Source organism: Heptranchias perlo, unplaced genomic scaffold, assembly GCF_035084215.1.
Source record: "Heptranchias perlo isolate sHepPer1 unplaced genomic scaffold, sHepPer1.hap1 HAP1_SCAFFOLD_52, whole genome shotgun sequence".
Taxonomy (NCBI): Eukaryota; Metazoa; Chordata; class Chondrichthyes; order Hexanchiformes; family Hexanchidae; genus Heptranchias; species Heptranchias perlo.
Window position 1 is genome coordinate 933,591 of NW_027139537.1, and position 20,314 is coordinate 953,904.

General features: G+C 45.4%; 1 non-coding gene and 1 pseudogene across 1 annotated transcript; both read right to left on the bottom strand.

Annotated features, from left to right (window-relative positions):
* The window catches only part of LOC137314528 (zinc finger protein 585A-like), a 915,457-nt pseudogene that overhangs the window by 438,491 nt on the left and 456,652 nt on the right, over window positions 1–20,314 (bottom strand).
* On the bottom strand, window positions 13,125–13,196 carry trnag-ucc (transfer RNA glycine (anticodon UCC)). The gene has a single exon. It is a non-coding gene; the product is annotated as a tRNA-Gly (tRNA).

Consider the following 20,314-nt stretch of genomic DNA (forward strand, 5'->3'; position numbering starts at 1 on the left):
GAATCTGCTCCACCCATTTAATCTCCTCCCACAGCCCCTGTACGCTCTCCCCTATCGTGTTATCTCCCCGTCCATTTAACCTACTCCCACACTCCGTGTGCACTCCACCCAATCATGCATGCTACCCAGCCATTTAATCTCCTCCCACAGCCCATCTACACTCTTCCCCTAACTTGGATTCTGCCACCCATGTAATCACCTCCCAAAGCCGAGGCATTCTTTCCCCTATCATGGATTCTATCCACCCATTTAATTTCCTCCCTCACCCCATGTACACTACACCCAATCATGAACTCTACCCACATTTAACTCGTCCCACAGCCCATGTACACTCGACCATATCATGGATTCCACTACCCATTTACTCATCTCCAACATCCCATGTACACTCTCCCCTATCATGGATTCTACCAATCCAATTAATCTCCTCCCACAGCCCATGCACACTCTACCCCACAATGGATCCTACCCACCCATTTAATCTTCTCTTACAGTCCGCTTTTTAAGAAAGGAGATAGAGGGAAACCGGGGAATTATAGACCAGTTAGCCTAACATCTGTAGTGGGGAAAATGCTGGAGTCTATAATTGAGGATAGGGTGACTATACACCTCGAGAATTTTCAGTTAATCAGAGAGAGCCAGCATGGATTTGTGAAAGGTAGGTCGTGCCTGACAAACCTGATTGAATTTTTTGAAGTACGGACTTGGATAGGAAGTTGGCTGAGCGAAAGGCGACAGAGAGTAGGGAAAATGGGTAGGTGCTCACATTGGCAGGATGTGACTGGCGTCCCTCAGGGATCTGTCTTGGGGCCTCAATTATTCACAATATTTATTAACGACTTAGATGAAGGCATATAAAGTCTCATATCTAAGTTTGCCGTTGACACAAAGATTGGTGGCATTGTTGGCAATGTAGATGAAAACATAAATTTACAAAGCGATATTGATAGATTAGGTGAATGAGCAAAACTGTGGCAAATGGAATTCAATGTAAACAAATGTGAGGTCATCCACTTTGGATCAAAAAAGGATAGAACAGAGTACTTTCTAATTGATAAAAAATATTGAAAACAGTGGATGTCCAAAGGGACTTAGGGGGTCAGGGACATAGATCATTGAAGTGTCATGAACAGGTGCAGAAAATAATCAAGAAGGCTAATGGAATGCTGGCCTTTATATCCAGAGGGCTGGAGTACAAGGGAGCAGAAGTTATGCTGCAGCTATAAAAAACCATGGTTAAACCGCACCTGGAGTACTGTGAGCAATTCTGGGCACCGCACATTCAGAAAGACATATTGGCCTTGGAGGGAGTGCAGCATAGGTTTACTTGAATGATACCCGGACTTCAAGGGTTAAGTTGCGAGGAGAGATTACACAAATTGTGGTTGTAGTCTCTAGAGTTTCGAAGGTTAAGGGGTGAACTGGTCGAAGTTTATAAGATATTAAAGGGAACCGATAGGGTTGATAGAGATAAACTATTTCCGCTGGTTGGGGATTTTTGAAGTAGGGGGCACAGTCGAAAAATTGGAGCCAGACCTTTCAGGAGCGAGATTAGAAAACATTTCTGCACACAAAGGGTTGTTGAAATTTGGAACTCTCTGCCGCAAACGGCAATTGATACTAGCTCAATTGCTAAATTTAATCTGAGATCGATAGCTTTTTGGCAACCAAAGGTATAAAGGGATATGGGCCAAAGGCAGTTATATGGAGTTAGATCACAGATCAGCCATGATCTCAACAAATGGCGGAGCAGTCACGAGGGGCTGAATGGCCTACTCCTGTTCCTATGTTCCTATGTAATCTAATTGAAACATATAAGATTCTGAGGAGGCTTGACAGGGTAGATGCTGAGAGGTTGCTTCCCCTGGCTGTGGAATCTAGAACTCGGGGGCATAGACCCATGATAATGGGTCAGCAATTTAGGACTGAGATGATGAGGAATTTCTTCACTCAGAGGGTCGTGCATATTTTGAATTCTCTACCCCATAGGGCTGTGGATGCTGAGTCATTGAATATATTCAAGACTGAGATGGATAGATTTTTGGACTCGAGGGGAATCAAGGGAGATGTGTATAGGGCGGGAAAGTGGAGTTGAGATTGAAGATCAGCCATGATCATATTGAATGGTGGAGCAGGCTCGAGGGGCCAAATGGCCTACTCCTGCTGTGATTTCTTATACACTTTTGAGCAGAAGCAGGTCATTCATCCCCTCGAGCCTTAAACATAGGAACAAGAGGAGGACATTCACCCACTCGAGCCTGTTACACAGCAAGAGGAGGGGGCCATTCAGCCCTTAAAGCATATTGCACAGGAACAGGAGGAGGCCATTCACCCCCTCGAGCTTGCTACACAACAAGAGGAGGCCATTCAGCCATCAAAGTCTATTGCAAAGGAAAAGGAGGAGGCCATTCAGCCCATCGAGCTTGATTAACAGGAACAGGAGGAGGCCATTCAGCCTGTCGATCTTGTTACGCAATAACAGAAAGCCAATAAGCCGCTCAAGTCTGTTGCATTGCAACAGGAGGAGGCCATTCAGCCCCTCAAGGCTGTTACACAAGAACAGGATGAGGCCAATTAGCCCCTCAAGCCTGTTGGATAGGAACAGGAGGAGGATATTCTGACCCTCAAGGCTGTTACGCAGGAACAGTCGTCCAATCAGCCCCTCAAGCCTATTACATAGGAACAGGAGGAGGCCATTCAGCCCCTCAAGTCTTTTATGCAGGAACAGTGGGCCAATCAGCCCCTCAAGCCTATTACATAGGAACAGGAGGAGGCCATTCAGCCCCTCAAGACTGTTACACAGGAACAAGAGGAGGCAATTCAGCCCCTCAAGGCTGTTATACAGGAAGAGGAGGAGGCCATTCAGCCCTTCGAGGTTGTTACACAGGAAAAAGAGGAGGTCATTTGGCCCCTCAAGGCTGTTACACAGAAAACGAAGGAGGCCATTCCGCCCTCCAATTCTGTTAGACAGGAACAGGAGGCCAATCAGCACCTCAAGCCTGTTACATAGGAACAGGGGGAGACCATTCACCACATCAAGGCTCTTGCACAGAAACAGGAGCAGTCTACATTGACTCATTGATCCCAGTGACCAGGTGATCCCTCAATGCCCCACAGAGATCCCGCAGTGACCCAGTGATCAAACAATTTCACAGTGATCCCAAAATATCCCAGTCATCCCACAATGTCCCATTGATCCCACAGTATCCCACAATGATCAGTGATCCCACTGTGTCCCAGTGATCCCACAGTGTCCCACAGTGATTCCACAATGACACAGTGATCCCACAGTGACCAAGTGATCCAACTGTGAACCCATAGTGTCCCACAGTGATCCCACAATGACCCCGTGATCCCACAGTGAATCAATGATCCGACAGTGGCCCAGTGATCACAGTGATCAATTGGTCCCTCAATGTCCCAAAGAGATCGCACAGTGAGCCAATGACCCCACAGTGCTCCCAGTGATCCCACAATAACCCAGACACAACTCACGTGAGCTCCATTGGATGCAATCTGTGGTGAAGGCCTTGGTCAGTCCTCTCTGGAGAGAAAGCTTCTTTTCCAAGGGTTCCTCCTCCTCCCAAAATTTCTCTTTCCACATCTTCATGTTACGGCATTTCCACAAAAAATACTTCACTGGAGAGAGAGAGAGAGAGAAATAAGGAATTGGTTAAAAACAAAGCAAGGGATTGAAAAGGCACAGCAAGAGCCCAGAGCTCCCTCACACTCACACTCACTCACATTCATTCCATTCCACGGGCAATCTCTTAGCAAACACCATTGATATAATCCCCAGTTACAAAGCAGAGAATCTAAAGAGAAGAGAGTGAAGTTGGGAGAGATACATAGAGAGAGAGACTCGGGACAGACTGAAGAGCGCATGTTGTTTCACTCTTTCTCTAATACAGGTTTTCAGGGTTTTCTCTCCTGCTTTGCCACTCACTCATTCCCCCTAACAGGTGTCGGTCTGACTCTCTGTCCTGGTCAATATTTGCTGCAGGGCCCAAACTGCCCCGAGTTCGTTTTCTCTTCTGTTCCTGGAACAGGGGACAAAAAGGTGAACGAACTTTCCCTTTGCTCTTTTCTCTTGTTTTAATTAGCAGTGGATAAAAAGCCTGTAGTTTGTGGTCAACGTTCAGTTTATGGCTTTTTCCAATTAGCCAAAGAGTTCAAATAAATTCATGTCATTTAAAAGAGCCAAAGCAAAGAACTTGAAAAAAACAAATAGACAGCAAGATCCCTCACTCAGTTACAGGGACAATCTCTCAGCAACATTCATTTACACAGAAACAAAGCCCAGTTTATAAAGGAGGTAAATGTAAAGAATGAGATGCAATCTTTATGGACATAACAACTTGTAATGTTATACATTACAGCAACTACCACAACAACAACTTGTGTATATATATATATATCTATATATTTACATATTTACACATTACCACTACTACATGGCCCAGATAAGGATTGGGGGGGGGGGTGGGGAAGATCTGAGAGGGAAATGGGATCGACCTTTCAAAGAGCCAGAGCAGGCACGGTTGGCCGAATGGCCTCCTCCTGTGCTGTACCCACTATGATACTAGGAACAACAATTTCAAAGTCTGGGACAGGGATCAAAATAGCCGCCTCGACGGCAGCCATCTTACTGAGGTGCAAGCTGGATATCATACTTGGGGGCAAGATGGCCATCTTATTGGGGTCAAGGTGATCATGTTAGACCAAAGGCTGCACTGAAGATTAAAAAAAATAGCTGCCCTGAAGATTAAACTAAATGGCTGCCATGAACCTGAAACGAAATGGCCACCAGTGAGGCAGCCATCTTGCTGACGGGGAGGATGGCCATCTGACTGAGGGACAAGGTGGGCATCTTTAAAAAAATGGCGGCCATGAAGTTTAATCAAAATAGCCGCATTGAACCGGAAGCAAAATTGGCATCAGGAAGGGTGAAGGGCAAGGTGGAGCTTGTTGTGGTGAGAGAGACGGAGGGGGTGCATTTGCTGTTCCTGTTAAATTACTGTTGCACTATAGTTAAAGATACAAACTGAGTGAGACTGGGACTAACTGGTGTTTAACGCAAAGACAGCAGTGCAGTGAGGGAATTAAACACCAAAACGTGAACTCCTGAAAAAACGGGATTAACATTTGATTATTTGTCCGTAATGGTTAAGGAGAAGGAGAGACCAAAAAACCGACAAGGGGATATAGACTGGCTGGGTGAGTGGGCGGAGATTTGGCATATGCAATACAATATTGGAAAATGTGAGGTTATGCACTTTGGCAGGAAAAATCAGAGAGCAAGTTATTATCTTAATGGCAAGAAACCGGAAGGTACTGCAGTACAAAGGGATCTGGGGGTCCTAGTGCAAGAAAATCAAAAAGTTAGCATGCAGGTGCAGCAGGTGATCAAGAAGGCCAACGGATTGATGGCTTTTATTGCTGGGGGGATAGAATATAAAAACAGGGAGGTATTCCTGCAATTATATAAGGTATTGGTGAGACCACACCTGGAATACTGCATACAGTTTTGGTCTACATACTTAAGAAAAGACATACTTGCTCTTGAGGCAGTACAAAGAAGGTTCACTCGGTTAATCCAGGGGATCAGGGGGCGGACATATGAGGAGAGATTGAGTAGATTGGGACCCTACTCATTGGAGTTCAGAAGAATGAGAGGCGATCTTGTTGAAACATATAAGATTGTGAAGGGGCTTGATCGGGTGGATGCGGTAAGGATGTTCCCGAGGATGGGTGAATCTAGAACTAGGGGGCATAATCTTTGAATAAGGGGCTGCTCTTTCAAGACTGAGATGAGGCGAAACTTCTTCACTCAGAGTGAAGTAGGTCTGTGAAATTTGCTGCCCCAGGAAGCTGTGGAAGCTGCATCATTAAATAAATTTAAAACAGAAATAGACAGTTTCCGAGAAGTAAAGGGAATTAGGGGTTACGGGGTGCGGGCAGGAAATTGGACATGAATTTATATTTGAGGATAGGATCAGATCAGCCATGATCTTATTGAATGGCGGAGCAGGCTCGAGGGGCCGATTGGCCTACTCCTGCTCCTATTTCTTATTTTCATATGTCCTTATTAAAAGAACAGCCGCCCGAGCTTGAGGAAACAGCGAGAGCTCTGTCTGTCTGACTGACTGATTGAAGGCTCATTTGCTTGAAAGTGAGTGCGGTTTGACGTGTTGTTACTCAAAGGCACTCCCTGCTGGTGAGCAGAGGCAAATGCTCGAGCAAAACAGCCGTATTCGGGCAGACTCAAAAAGCTTCATGGTTGAAGAAAGGAAAGGAGGTCTCCTGTGTCTCAGCGCCAACATGTTAAGCTGTAGGCTGTCTGTAAAGTAAAGAAAACGACCTTGAGCTAATTTCTGCTTACTCCAAAAGCACGTTCGCTAGTTTCAACCAGAAAGCTGAGGATGACTTTTATCTGTTAATTGTATGACAGTCCTCCGCTGTACCAATTGACCGATCGAAGGAAAGCAGCAAAGATTACTCTCTTTGGTAAATGTTCACTGTGCGCCTTATAAAATCGCGGACTCGTGGAGTCACGTGTGCATGACCGAGACTGACTCGTATCCTGCTCATACCGCAGCACTGTGGGAGTGTGAGCTGTTACTTTCTCTGCATACACTAGGCCAGTGGAGCAGTGGATATCGTGTCGAATGACAAATCAGATGATTGTCTGGTCAACTCCAAACTGACTGGATTGTTTTTGCAAACTGTCCATTATTTATGACTTTCAATAGCTTGCAAACTAACCTAATTGGCAATGCTGCCTGGCAGTCTTAACAGTAGGTCTGTTCTTAACACAGCAGGGAGTGCATTAGTTTTATTAACTTTGTAAATCCTGAGTTCAATCCACAGAAAAGATATCAGGACCTGTGAAGCTTTTTTCCATGTCTCGCTTCATCTTTCCATCTTTCTAAACACCAAAATCAAAAACTTTTGCTGACTGCAGCACACCAAAAGATTTGCTGCTCTTTGATCTCTATTTATCGAAGCTGAGGATTGACGTGGGTTCTGGATTTGCTGAAAACTGACACCATTTTTGTTTCGGGACAATTCCCCAAGGTAAAAAAGTGAGTGGAGAATGCGGGCATCGATCCCGCTACTTCTCGCATGCTAAGCGAGTGCTCTACCATTTGAGCTAATTCCCCTCCTTAGCGAATCCACTTGCCCTTCACAATAGTCGCTTCACACTCGCCTCCAAACAGCGCCACGAATTGCCACCTCCCTGAATTTTTTCAATGCTTTGCTCCAATCCGTGGTATCGAGTATTCGCAAGTGAGCAACCGCAGAACGGGAAGGCACAGTAATCGTGAATGATGCCGAGAAGAGCCCGAGCCTGCGGAACGCAGACGAGGTCATCGGAAAAGGACAGCAGCCCGAGCTTGAGGAAACAGCGAGAGCTCTGTCTGTCTGTCGGTCTGACTGACTGATGGAAGGCTGATTTGCCTGAAAGTGAGTGCGGTTTGACGTGTTGTTGTTCAAAGTTACGCCCTGCTGGTGAGCAGAGGCAAGTGCTCGAGCAAAACAGCCGTTTTCGGGCAGACTCAAAAAGCTTTCAGGTTTCAGAAAGGAAAGGAGGTCTCCTGTGCCTCAACGCCAACATGTTAAGCTTTTGGCTGTCTCTAAAGTAAAGAAAACGGCCTTGAGCTAATTTCTGCTTACTCCAAGAGCACATTCGCTCGTTCCAACCAGAAACCTAAGGATGACTTTTATCTGTTAATTGTATTGCAGTCCTCCGCTGTACCAGCTGAACGATGGAAGGGAAGCAGCCAAGATTGCTCTCTTTGGTCAATATTCACTGTGCGCCTTTTGACACTCCGGGACTCGTGGAGTCACGTGTGCATGACCGAGACTGACTCATTTCCTGCTCAGACCGCAGCGCTGTGGCCGTGTGAGCTGCTACTTTCTCTGCACACCCGAGACCAGTGGAGCAGTTGGTATCGTGTCTAATGACAAATCAGAAGATTGTCTGGACAACTCCGACCTGACTGGATTGTTTTTGCCAACTGTCCATTACTTTTTGACTTCCGATAGCTTGCAAACTAACCTAATTGGCAGTGCTGCCTGGCAGTCTCCACCGTTCATGCGCTTTTCACACAGCAGGGAGTGCATTAGTTTTATTAACTTTGTAAATCCTGAGTTCAATCCACAGAAAAGATATAAGGACCTGTGAAGCTTTTTTCCATGTCTCACTTCATCTTTCCATCTTTGCTAAACACCAAAATCAAAAACTTTTGCTTACTGCATCACACCAAAAGATTTGCTGCTCTTTGATCTTTCTTTATCGAAGCTGAGGATTGACGTGGGTTCTGGATTTGCTGAAAACTGACACTATTTTTGTTTCGTGACAATTCCCCAAGGTAAAAAAGTGAGTGGAGAATGCGGGCATCGATCCCGATCATGCTAAGCGAGCGCTCTACCATTTGAGCTAATTCCCCTCCTTAGCGAATCCACTTGCCCTTCACAATAGTCGCTTCACACTCGCCTCCAAACAGCGCCACGTATTGCCACCTCCCTGAATTTTCTCAACACTTTGCTCCAATCCGCGGTATCGAGTATTCGGAAGTAAGCAATCGCAGAACGGAAAGGCACAGTAATCGTGAATGATGCCGAGAAGAGCCCGAGCCTGTGGAACGCAGACGAGGTTATCGGACAAGAACAGCAGCCCGAGCTTGAGGAAACAGCGAGAGCTCTGTCTGTCTGACTGACTGAGGGGAGGCTTTTTGCCTGAAAGTGAGTGCAGTTTGACGTGTTGTTACTCAAAAGCACTCCCTGCTGGTGAGCAGAGGCAAGTGCTCGAGCAAAACAGCCGGTTTCGGGCAGACACAAAAAGCTTTCAGGTTTCAGAAAGGAAAGGAGGTCTCCTGTGCCTCAGCGCCAACACGTTAAGCTGTCGGCTGTCTGTAAAGTAAAGAAAACGGCCATAAGCTGATTTCTGCTTACTCCAAAAGCACGTTCGCTCGTTCCAACCAGAAAGCTAAGGATGATTTTTATCTGTTAATACTATTACAGTCCTCCGCTGTACCAGCTGAACGATCGAAGGGAAGCAGCAAAGATTGCTCTCTTTGGTAAATATTCACTGTGCGCCTTTTGACACTCCCGGACTCGTGGAGTCACATGTGCATGACCGAGACTGACTCGGTTCCTTTCAGACCGCAGCGCTGTGGGAGTGTGAGCTGCTCCTTTCTCTGCACACCCTTGGCCAGTGTAGAAGTGGAGATCGTGTCTTATGGCAAACCAGAATATTGTCTGGTCAACTACTACCTGATTGGATTGTTTTTGCAAACTGTCCATTACTTTATGACTTCAGGTAGCTTGCAAACTGACCTAATTGGCAGTACTGCCTCGCAGTCTCCACCGTTCGTGCGCTCTTAACACAGCAGGGAATGCATTCGTTTTATTAACTTTGTAAACCCTGAGTTCAATCCACAGAAAAGACATCAGGACATGTGAAGCTTTTTTCCATGTCTCACTTCATCTTTGCATCTTTGCTAATCACCAAAATCAAAAACTTTTGCTTACTGCAGCACACCAAAAGATTTACTGCCGCTTGACCTCTCTTGATCGAAGCTGAGGATTTCCGTGGGTTGTGGATTTGTTGAAAACTGACACCATTTTTGTTTCGGGACAATTCCCCAAGGTAAAAAAAGTGAGTGGAGTATACGAGCATCGATCCCGCTGTTTCTCACATACGAAGCGAGCGCTTTACCATTTGAGCGAATTCCCCAGTTACTGTCAGACGATTGCCCTTCACAATGGTCGCTTCACACTCGCCTCCAAGCAGCGTCACGAATTGCCCCCTCCCTGAATATATTCAATACTTTGCTCCAATCGGCGGTATCGAGTGTCAGCAAGTGAGCAACAGCAGAACGGGAAGCCACAGTGAGCGGCCTTGATCTAACTGCTGCTTTTTCCAAAATCACATTCGCTACTTGGAGCCGGAATTCAACCAGCAACCTCTGGGTGACTCTGCTTTGTTTTCCACAATAATCCTCTGTTCTCCCAGCTGAGCGATCGAAGGGAAGCAGCAAAGATCCTTCTGTTTGGTGATTGTTCACCGTTTTTAACACCCCGACTCGTGCAGTCACGTTGGCCTGACGGAGATTTACTCGGTACCTGCCCTTCACAGTAGTTGCTTTGCACTCGTCTCCAAGCAGCTCCATCACCAGCAGAGAAATCTTGCCTTGGGTTAGCCCCTCCCTGAATACTTTCAATACTTTGCTCCAATCCGCGGTATCGAGTATTCGGAAGTGAGCAATCGCAGAACGGAAATGCACAGTAATCGTGAATGATGCCGAGAAGAGCCCGAGCCTGCGGAACGCAGACGAGGTTATCGGACAAGAACAGCAGCCCGAGCTTGAGGAAACAGCGAGAGCCCTGTCTGTCTGACTGATGGGAGGCTTTTTGTCCTGAAAGCGGTTTGACGTGTTGTTACTCAAAGGCACTCCCTGCTGGTGAGCAGCGGCAAATGCTCGAGCAAAACAGCCGTGTTCGGGCAGACACAGAAAGCTTTTAGGTTTGAGAAAGGAAAAGAGGTATCCTGTCCCTCAGCACCAACATGTTAAGCTGTAGGCTGCCTGTAAAGTTAAGAGAACCGCCTTGAGCTCATTGCTGCTTCCTCCAAAAGCACGTTCGCTAGTTCCAAACAGAAACCTAAGGATGACTTGCTGCCTCACTTGCTGAGGATTACCAGCATTTTCTCTTTATATTTCACATTTCCAGCATCCGCATTATTTCGCTTTTGATTGAATAAACCTCGTCCTTCTAAACCCCATCACAGAATTATCAGCAAGCGGCGTTTACAATGGTGGATGACCTTACCCAGAATGCCGCGCGCGGTAGAATACGGTCTATCTCCATTCGAAGGGGCGCAATGCGCAGGCGCTGCAAGGGCCGCTGGCCGGAGAAATCAGCACCTTGGAGAGATAGAGGGGTTCCTGTGGCGCGGGGGATTGTGGGCCCTCCGGCCGCCATTAGTCGCAGGTTGTGGGTCAGTGTTTTATTGCCTGCGTAGCGCACAGAACCGTTTCTGGAAATGCAGACTGAGAAATTCAGAGCGGGTTTGCTGAACAGACACTGACCGGACAATGTAGAACATAGTTTCTCAAACTATTTTTCTCTTGACCCAGTTGAAGTTGAACACTTCCCGCAGGATCCCAAATAATAACTTCAGACTGGAGTTTTCATCAAATCCCAATAAAGGTCAGTCCATGCTCGCTCTTCACTTCACTTCAAGTAATAACTAAAATTAGACATCGACGTTGCTTGAAAAACATTTTAAATACAGTATAAATACAGTAAAAGAAGATCAGGTTGAGTTTCACTTACTTAATGTGAGGGGTGGGTCTGTCAGTTGTTCATGATCTCGTTCCAATCTGGATCACAGGATGAAAGTGCTTCACGCATATCAGGTGCGCTGTTGAGTTTCTTTCTCTTGTTTTTAACCTTGTCAAAGTCGAAAATCCCAGTTCGCACAGGTAGGTTGTTGTGAACGGCAGCAACAACAGAGCAGCATTCATAACAGAGGATATACTTTGAAAGCACTGATCCAAAAAGATGACAAACTGAATGACTTGTGGCGTGTTTTCAGTGTGCTCACAGGTGAGTCACACCGGCTCGTTTTCTTGCTCAGGCATCAAGTTTAGCTTCATTATTGATTCAGGATTTTCGAAAGCAAAAGGATCTTTCACCCAACGCTTTTCCTTCAAATTTTCAAATCCCTCTGCAGGGAAGTAGCGACTAAAATGGTCAGACAGAGCAGCGAGATGCAACTGTGTGACTCATTTCATTTCATTCCCTTTTTCTTCATTGATGCTGATCTCCTCAATGTGTTGTAACAGTGTGAAGCAGTAAATGAGCTCCGCTCCCATTTCTGAGCATAACTCTTCAAAAACCCTGCAGTTCAGTGAGCTTCCTTTACTGAAAAACCCCTTCTCATTCCAAGCCATTATAGAGAGTGCGGTGCCCAAAACTGAGCACTGAACTCTAAATGATGCCGAACCAGAGCTCTGTATAACGGTGACATAACTTCCACTGCTTTTTATTCGAATTCCCTTGAGATAAAGATCAAAATTTAATCTCCATTTTAATATTTTTATCGTGATTTAGTAATCACTTTTAGTGATTTCTACACTTGGACCCCTAAATCGCTCTCCTCCCCCACATTTCCTTGCTTCTTGCCATTTAGAAAATACACTGATCGATCGTTTTAAGGTCCAAAGGGATGACCTCACACTTCCCCACGTTGAACTCCATCTGCCACAGTTTTACCCACTCACTTAATCTATCAATGTCCCTTTGCAAATTTCTGCTCCCATCGACAATGTTTACTGTGCTACCTAAATTGTCATCAGCACACTTGGAAATAAACCTTTCTGCATAAGAACATAAGAAATAGCAGCAGAATAGGCCAAATGGCCCATCGAGCCTGCTCCGCCATTCAATAAGATCATGGCTGATCTTCGATCTCAACTCCACTTTCCCGCCCGATCCCCATATCCCTTGATTCCCCTCGAGTTCAAAAATCTATCGATCTCAGCTTTGAATATAACTCAACGACTGAGCATCCACAGCCCTCTGGGGTGTAGAGAATTCCAAAGATTCACAATCCTTTGAGTGAAGAAATGTTTCCTCATGTCGGTCCGAAATGGCCGAGCCCTTATCTTGAGACTATGAGCTCTAGTTCTTGACTCTCCAGCCAGGGGAATCAGACTCTCAGCATCTACACTGTCAAGCCGTCCACGAATTTTATACATTTCAATGCGATCACCTCTCATTCTTCTAAACTCCACCGAATATTGGCCAATTTTACACAATATTTCCTCATACCACAATTGCAGCAAGACCTCCTTACTCTTATATTCCATCACCCTTACAATAAAGGCGAACATATCATTTCCCTTCCTCACTCTCATTAGACCCTTGGTAAATCAGTATTTCCAGCATGTTTTTCCTCTTTTCCTTCTGTAGGGAAAAGAAATGAAGGTTGAAAACATTTTACGATAATTACACTCGATTATGTTTTGGAAATAATATCCAACTGAACTGCATGAAATTCGATTATAAACTTAAGAGTTTCTGATGGAAATAAACTAATAAGAACACTTAACTGCGATGGCCGGGAATCGAACCCGGGTCAACTGCTTGGAAGGCAGCTATGCTGACCACTATACCACCATCGCTGAAAACAATCAACAATAAAATAGTTCCTAAACATCAGATCCTGAACAGACACTGCAGGCTGTTGGATTTTGTTCTTCATTTTCACTGGTTTCTGACGGATCCTTTCTCGCTCTGTTGCAGTTCCTGTTTCCGCCCAGTAGATTTCACCAACCCCCAATCAATGGAAATTCCACACCAGCCAGTAATTCTTCACCTGATATCGGACTGAAGAGACAGTCGATACCTGCAATACTTGACCAGCTGGAAATACATTTTACCACAGCTCACATCAGCCATTGAGTAAAGTTAAATAATTACATTAAATCATTACAGAGACCTGACCACCAACTGGGCAGGAATGGCAGCTTAATATTCAAGTCTATAAGAACTTTAAAAAGGACAGGGAAATAGGGAAAGGAGGAGGAGCAGCAATATTACTAAAGGACAATATTACAGCAGTTCAAAGATAGAATATCAGTGAGGGTGAGCGGGCAGTGTGAACACTCTGAGAGAGACCCATCACAACTGCCCCCACTGTACTCCTCCAGAAGGAATAAGAAGGGCGATTGCGGTAGAATTTCTTCATTCTTTGTGAAAGTGTTTGTGAGATTGTGGATATGTCTGGAAGAGGAAAAACCGGCGGTGAAGCTCGGGCCAAGGCCAAGTCTTGCTCATCCCGGGGCGGACTGCAGTTCCCTGTTACTTGTGTTCACAGGCTCCTGCGAAAGGGGAACTATGCTGAACGTGTGGGTGCCGGAGCTCCGGTCGATCTGGCTGCTGTGCATCGAGTATCTGACGGCTGAAATCCTCGAGCTGCCCGGTAACGCGGCCCGGGACAAACAAGAAGACCCGCATCATCCCCAGACACCTGCAGCTGGCCATCCGCAACGACGAGGAGCTCAACAAGCTGCTGGGACGGGTGACCATCGCTCAGGGTGTTGTCTGATATCCAGGCCGTGCTGCTGCCGAAGAAAACCAGCATTGTGAGCTCCAAGAGCAAGTAAACCGGCCAAGACTTAATCTGATAAACCAAAGGACAGGACCAACCTGATTGAAATCTTTGAAGAAGGAACAGAAAGTGTAGGCAAGTTTAATGCAGTAGATGTGATATATTTGGATTTTCCGAAGGCCTTCTACAATGTACCACATTGTAGACTCGTGGCTCAGTTCAGAGCACGTGGAGTCAGGGTCAGGTGCCAGAATGGATAGTAAGTTGGCTGCAAAACTAAAAGCCGAGAATAGAGGTGAAGAGTCGCTACTCAGACTGGCAAAAGGTGGGAAGTGGAGTTACAGTTGCTGGGACCACTGTTCTTCACAATTTACATTAACGATTTGGATTCGGGAATCGGAAGTACAATTCCAAAATTTGTGGACGACACCAACTTGGGGGATTTAGTTAATACAAAGGAAGAAAGCATCAAAATGCAAGAGGGCATTAATAAACTTGCAGAATGAAGAATCAGGAGGTCACACACTGCTTGGATAATAAGAGTCTAAACGGGATAGAGGAGCAAAGGGATCTGGTGGTACAGATACACAAATTACTAAAAGTAGCGACCCAGGTTAATCAGGTCATAAAAAGACAAATCAAACACTAGGATTCATTTCTAGAGGGATAGAGTTGAAAAGCAAAGAAGTTATGTTAAACTTGTATAGAACCTTGTTTAGACCAGACTTGGAATACTGCGAACTGGTCTCGTCTCCATATTATAGACATAGGGGCATTGGAGAAGGTGCAAACAAGATTCACAAGGATGATACCAGAAATGAGAGGATATTCTTATCAGGAAAGACTGAACAGACTGGGTCTCGTTTCACTGGAAAAGAGAAGGCTGAGGGTTGATCTGATCGAGGTTTTTAAGATAATGACAGGGTTTGTTAGGATAGATGTCGAGAAAATGTTTCCACTTGTGGGGAGTCCAAAACTTCAGGTAATAAATATAAAATAGTCGCTAATAAATCAAATAGGGAATTCAGGAGAAATTGCTTTACCCAGAGAGTGGTTAGAATGTGGAACTTGCAACTACGAGGAGTAGCTGAGGCAAATAACAGAGGGGCATTTCAGGGGAAGATAGATCAGCTCATGAGGGAGAAAGGAATAGAAGGATATGCCGATAGGGTTCGATGAAGTAAGGAAAGAGGAGGCTCATGAGCAGCATAAACGCCAGCATAGACTAGTTGGGCCGAATGGCCTGTTTCTGTGCTGTAGTTTCAATGTAACTCGATGTAAAGGCTCTTTTCAGAGCCACCCTCTGTATCTGTGAAAGGGCTGGTTACTGTCTGAAGGGAGACGCTGATATCATGCTATCAGTGTGGCTTTGAGCTGCTTTTGTCTCGTTGTGGACGAGATGAGGTATTAATGGGACTGGAGTCGGGGCAGTGACCACAGTCCGGTACTTTAAACGGTGACTTATGGAACCCAGCCCACACATCACCAGATTTCTTGTATTTATTTAATCTCCTTGCCATGCTGGGCTCATAAAGAATCACCAGAACTGCTCGAATAACCTTTCTACATCTGTGGAATTCAGCGCTTCGCTCCGTTTCTGTTCTATTTTGTTGGATTATTTACATAACGCATCAAACTCACTGGGGAATCACTGAGATGTAACTCTGTACAGAAACAAATAACAGTGAATTGCCTGGTGCCCAGGAGATCAGGAACATTACTCACGTCTCGTCCTGTTAACGAGTAAACCGTGTTTCGAGTCCACCGACCCGCTTTGGTTCCATATGGGGGATTAAACAGAGAAATCGGGAGGGGAGGAGACAGTCAGAGTGACAGAGCGGAGAGCGGCCTCTGATCTTCCAGCTCCACCTCCAGTTCTCTCCATCCGACAGTTTCAAACCGTTTATCGATAATAGAACCGAACCTCAGCGCTCCGCACAAACCGTGACAGACCCGGGCTTCATATTCAAGGATTCCCAAAACCCGAAGCTTTCAAATAAGCCCCGTTACAATGAGAAATCGTTAATATTCCTGCCTAAATACAGTCCGTTCAATAACAAGTCAACTCGGCTCCTCCATTTCAGTCTGTTTCCCTGTTCTATCTCCCCACACCTCCCCTCCCAGACGGGTTCAGCGTTTTACAAACACCTTATTCCAGCTTATTTGGAGAATCTCATGTGTTGGGGTTTGAGTTCTGACGCGGAGTTTCTCCGCCAGTGTTACCGTCTCACAGAGACTCTCGCCCTGAATCTGTGAAAAGATTATGACCATGAACTGGGACTGGAGCCGAACACATCCCCAGTTACAGTGAGGCCCGGCCCGGACATCTCATTCTCTCTATTTTATATCAGACAGTATCCCACTTTCATGTCCAGCAACAGAGAGAGAGAGACAGTATCAGTCTTACAATCCCTATCTGTGTCCAAATCACGCTCAATAGCAGTATCCACCTTCATATACAGCACCAGAGAGAGAGAGAGGGAGGCAGACACGGTGAGAGAGACAGAGAGAGCGGTGACACACAGTGACAGACAGACGATAACAGTATTAGTTCCAGACTGACCGGTAAAGTGCCGTTTTATCCAGAAAGATCACGTTGGAGAGACAGAAGATGCAATCTCATCTCTCACTGATATTGTACAAGGGTCAGAAACACTATTAATCCCACACTCAGGGACAGTACAGAGAGGGACAGAAACAATGGGTCACATTTAACCCTCTAATGCCTGTTGTACTATCTGCAGTTTTACAGCTCAGGGCTGTTCGATATTACTCTCAGTGACCTACAGTTTCACTCCGGTTAAATTAATCTGCGACTGTTGCTGTCTGATATTAACCCTACACGGTCCCAGCAAATACACCGACTCCCACTTTCCTCCCATGTTTCTCCAGGATTGGTTTGAGAAATCCTCTCTCAGTCACACATTATAGGGGCCATTAATGAAGAGAATCCATTGGCTGATTTCACAGCCGCTCACTTTATCTCTGAAAGGCTCTTTACCATCAAAAGACCCCGAGAGAAACAGCAGGGATGGAAACATCTAGTTTAATAGTTGGAGATTGTAAAGTCAGTCTGGATTCCAGCGTTAGGCACTGGTGGAATCCCATCTGTTTCCCATTCTGGTGCCTGTTCCTGCACTGCCTGTGGACCCCATTCCCTCTGACCTTTCCCCCAGTCCCACTTACTTTGCTCAGACTCGGAAAAAATCCAATTGGGGAAAGTTGCCATCGATTTTTGGATTGGGAATTGTGGGCGCCATTCCCTCAGTGAGTGGAAGAAGATGGTTTAAAACAGCCGGGAATGGAGAGATCACGGCCCCCGGGGGAAGGGAGCAAAGAGCAGCCTCGTTACAGCAGATCATCGTTTCGGAACCGTGTCCGCAGATGGGCTCAGAGATCGGCATTGAGTCCGGGGGAAGTTCAGGGGGAGTCCGGGGGCTGTTTGTAAGAGGCGGAGTGGATCAGGAACTGGTCCCGGAACATGGAGTGAGAGGGGGGAAGGGAGAGGTCATTCTCGGGCTGTGTGCGTACAGGGTGTGTCCAGGGGAAGGGAGAGAGAATGGGAAGAACCTGCTATGTAAAATCATTGCTGCTTTCTCTCCCCAAACCAGTAGTGAATGGTTCTGGTTTAGTTCCAGCCTCACCCTGTTTATTGTTATTGGACAGTGAAGAGTGGAAACAGAGCCGGACAGTAAGGATGTGGGGAGTTATACAAAGAGCATCTGTTGCAGGCATCAGGTGAGAAGTGTGAAGGACACATTTTAAACAGCGGCTGTTTGGTTTCGGTTGAACGGTTAGTCCCATGGGAGAGGGGATTAGAAACATGACCTGCACAAAGGTCCCTGCCCCATCGGGTAGTCCCATTCATGGATCATTGCAGGGGTTGGGCCGTGTCTGGATGCCATTAAATTGTTGTAAAACAGCCCAACACACCTGGTATGCAGAAGCTGAGTGCTGCAGTACTGCAGTGGAGTCAGACACTGACACTGTTTGTATCACTGGATTTCATTTGTGGATATTCAAAATGATCATTAACAGAGATATTAAACTGATCACTTCTGTATTTTCTTCCTCACGTGTTCCTGAGTAACAAGAGATAGTTTTCTTTCTCCAGGCAAACCCTTGAACGATCCAGAATAAATGTGATGCTTCCTCCATCCGAGGCAGAAGGAACAATGCAGCCAGCTCCTTCTCACACACAGTAGGTATATTATCACTCACAGAGCACAGAGACACAGACAGGTCATCAGTTCCACAGTCTCAGACAGCAGAAGTAGTCAGTCCCACACTGATCACAATTTCCAGAGACACGTTTTCAATCCAACAGTCAAGCAGAGTAGGTGAGGCTGGCACTGTTCCATTCCCCCTAAATCAGTCCCGCAATATCCATTCGAAAAGTGTATCATATGATACAAATTGCATACAAGTCCAAAACTCAGGTCGAGTATCAGAGTGAGAAATATTGAAAGATAGTAAACCTGAGAAACAAATTAGATACTTGTTCAGAATGTACTCGTAGAATGAGATTTAAAGATAGATTGTCAATTCTATTAGTGCAGACTGAGATACACATTACATACCAGTCCAAAAATCTCATACAATATTAGATTGAAAGATACGGTGTCAATTCTATTTCTACAGACTGATCTACACATTACATACCAATTCAAAAATGTTCACCTTATCAGTTTGAAAGATACATTAATATCCACAACAGTACTCACAGAGATACAGATTTAATAGTACTCCAAAAAGCACACAAATTATCGGATTAAACCTCCAGCATCATATCCTAAAGTATGTCCATATTTACCAATTAAACAATGAGTAAAACTATTTAAACATCGAGATATTAAAGCTACAATATTGAACGCCATAATGTAATCTGTACAGAATAATTACGTACAGATACAGAATGAATCTCACATTCAGAGACAGTACCAGAGACACAGAGACACAGAATGACTCCAACTCTCACAGATGCAGAAGGAATCCCAAACTCACATACAGTACAAGAGACTGACAGACACACAGTTAATCCCACACTCACACACAGTGCCAGAGACTGACAGGTACAGTATGAATCCCACACTAACATGCATTATGAGTAACTGCATATTTAGGATAAATTCAACTCCCACATACAGTACTGGAGACTGTATATACAGAATGAATCCCACAATCACATGCAGTATGAGTAACTGTATATCTAGGATGAATTCAACTCCCACATACAGTACTGGAGACTGTATATACAGAATGAATCTCACACTCACAAAATATGGAGTACCAGGGACTGACAGATACCGAAAGATTCCCACACTAACACACAGTTTTACATAAAGAATTAATCACAAACTCTCACACACACTGCTGACAAGATACAGAATCAATTCCAAACTCACACACAGTATCAGAGAGTGACAGATACAGATGAATCCCACACTCACACACAGTACCACAGACTGACAGATACAGAATGAATCCCACACTCACACACAGTACCAGAGACTGACAGATACAGAATGAATCCCACACTCACACACAGTACCAGAGACTGACAGATACAGAATGAATCCCACACTCACACACAGTACCAGAGACTGACAGATACAGAATGAATCCCACACTCACACACAGTACCAGAGACTGACAGATGCAGAATGAATCCCACACTCACACACAGTACCAGAGACTGACAGATACAGAATGAATCCCACACTCACACACAGTACCAGAGACTGACAGATGCAGAATGAATCCCACACTCACACACAGTACCAGAGACAGACAGATACAGAATGAATCCCACACTCACACACAGTACCAGAGACTGACAGATACAGAATTTAATCCCACACTCACACACAGTACCAGAGACTGACAGATACAGAATGAATCCCACACTCACACACAGTACCAGAGACTGACAGATACAGAATGACTCCCACACTCACACACAGTACCAGAGACTGACAGATACAGAATGAATCCCACACTCACACACAGTACCAGAGACTGACAGATACAGAATGAATCCCACACTCACACACAGTACCAGAGACAGACAGATACAGAATGAATCCCACACTCACACACAGTACCAGAGACTGTCGCAGCATGAAATGGTCCTTATCAAAGTCACAATTGATACCCTATGTGACTACCACCATGATAAACTATCCCTCC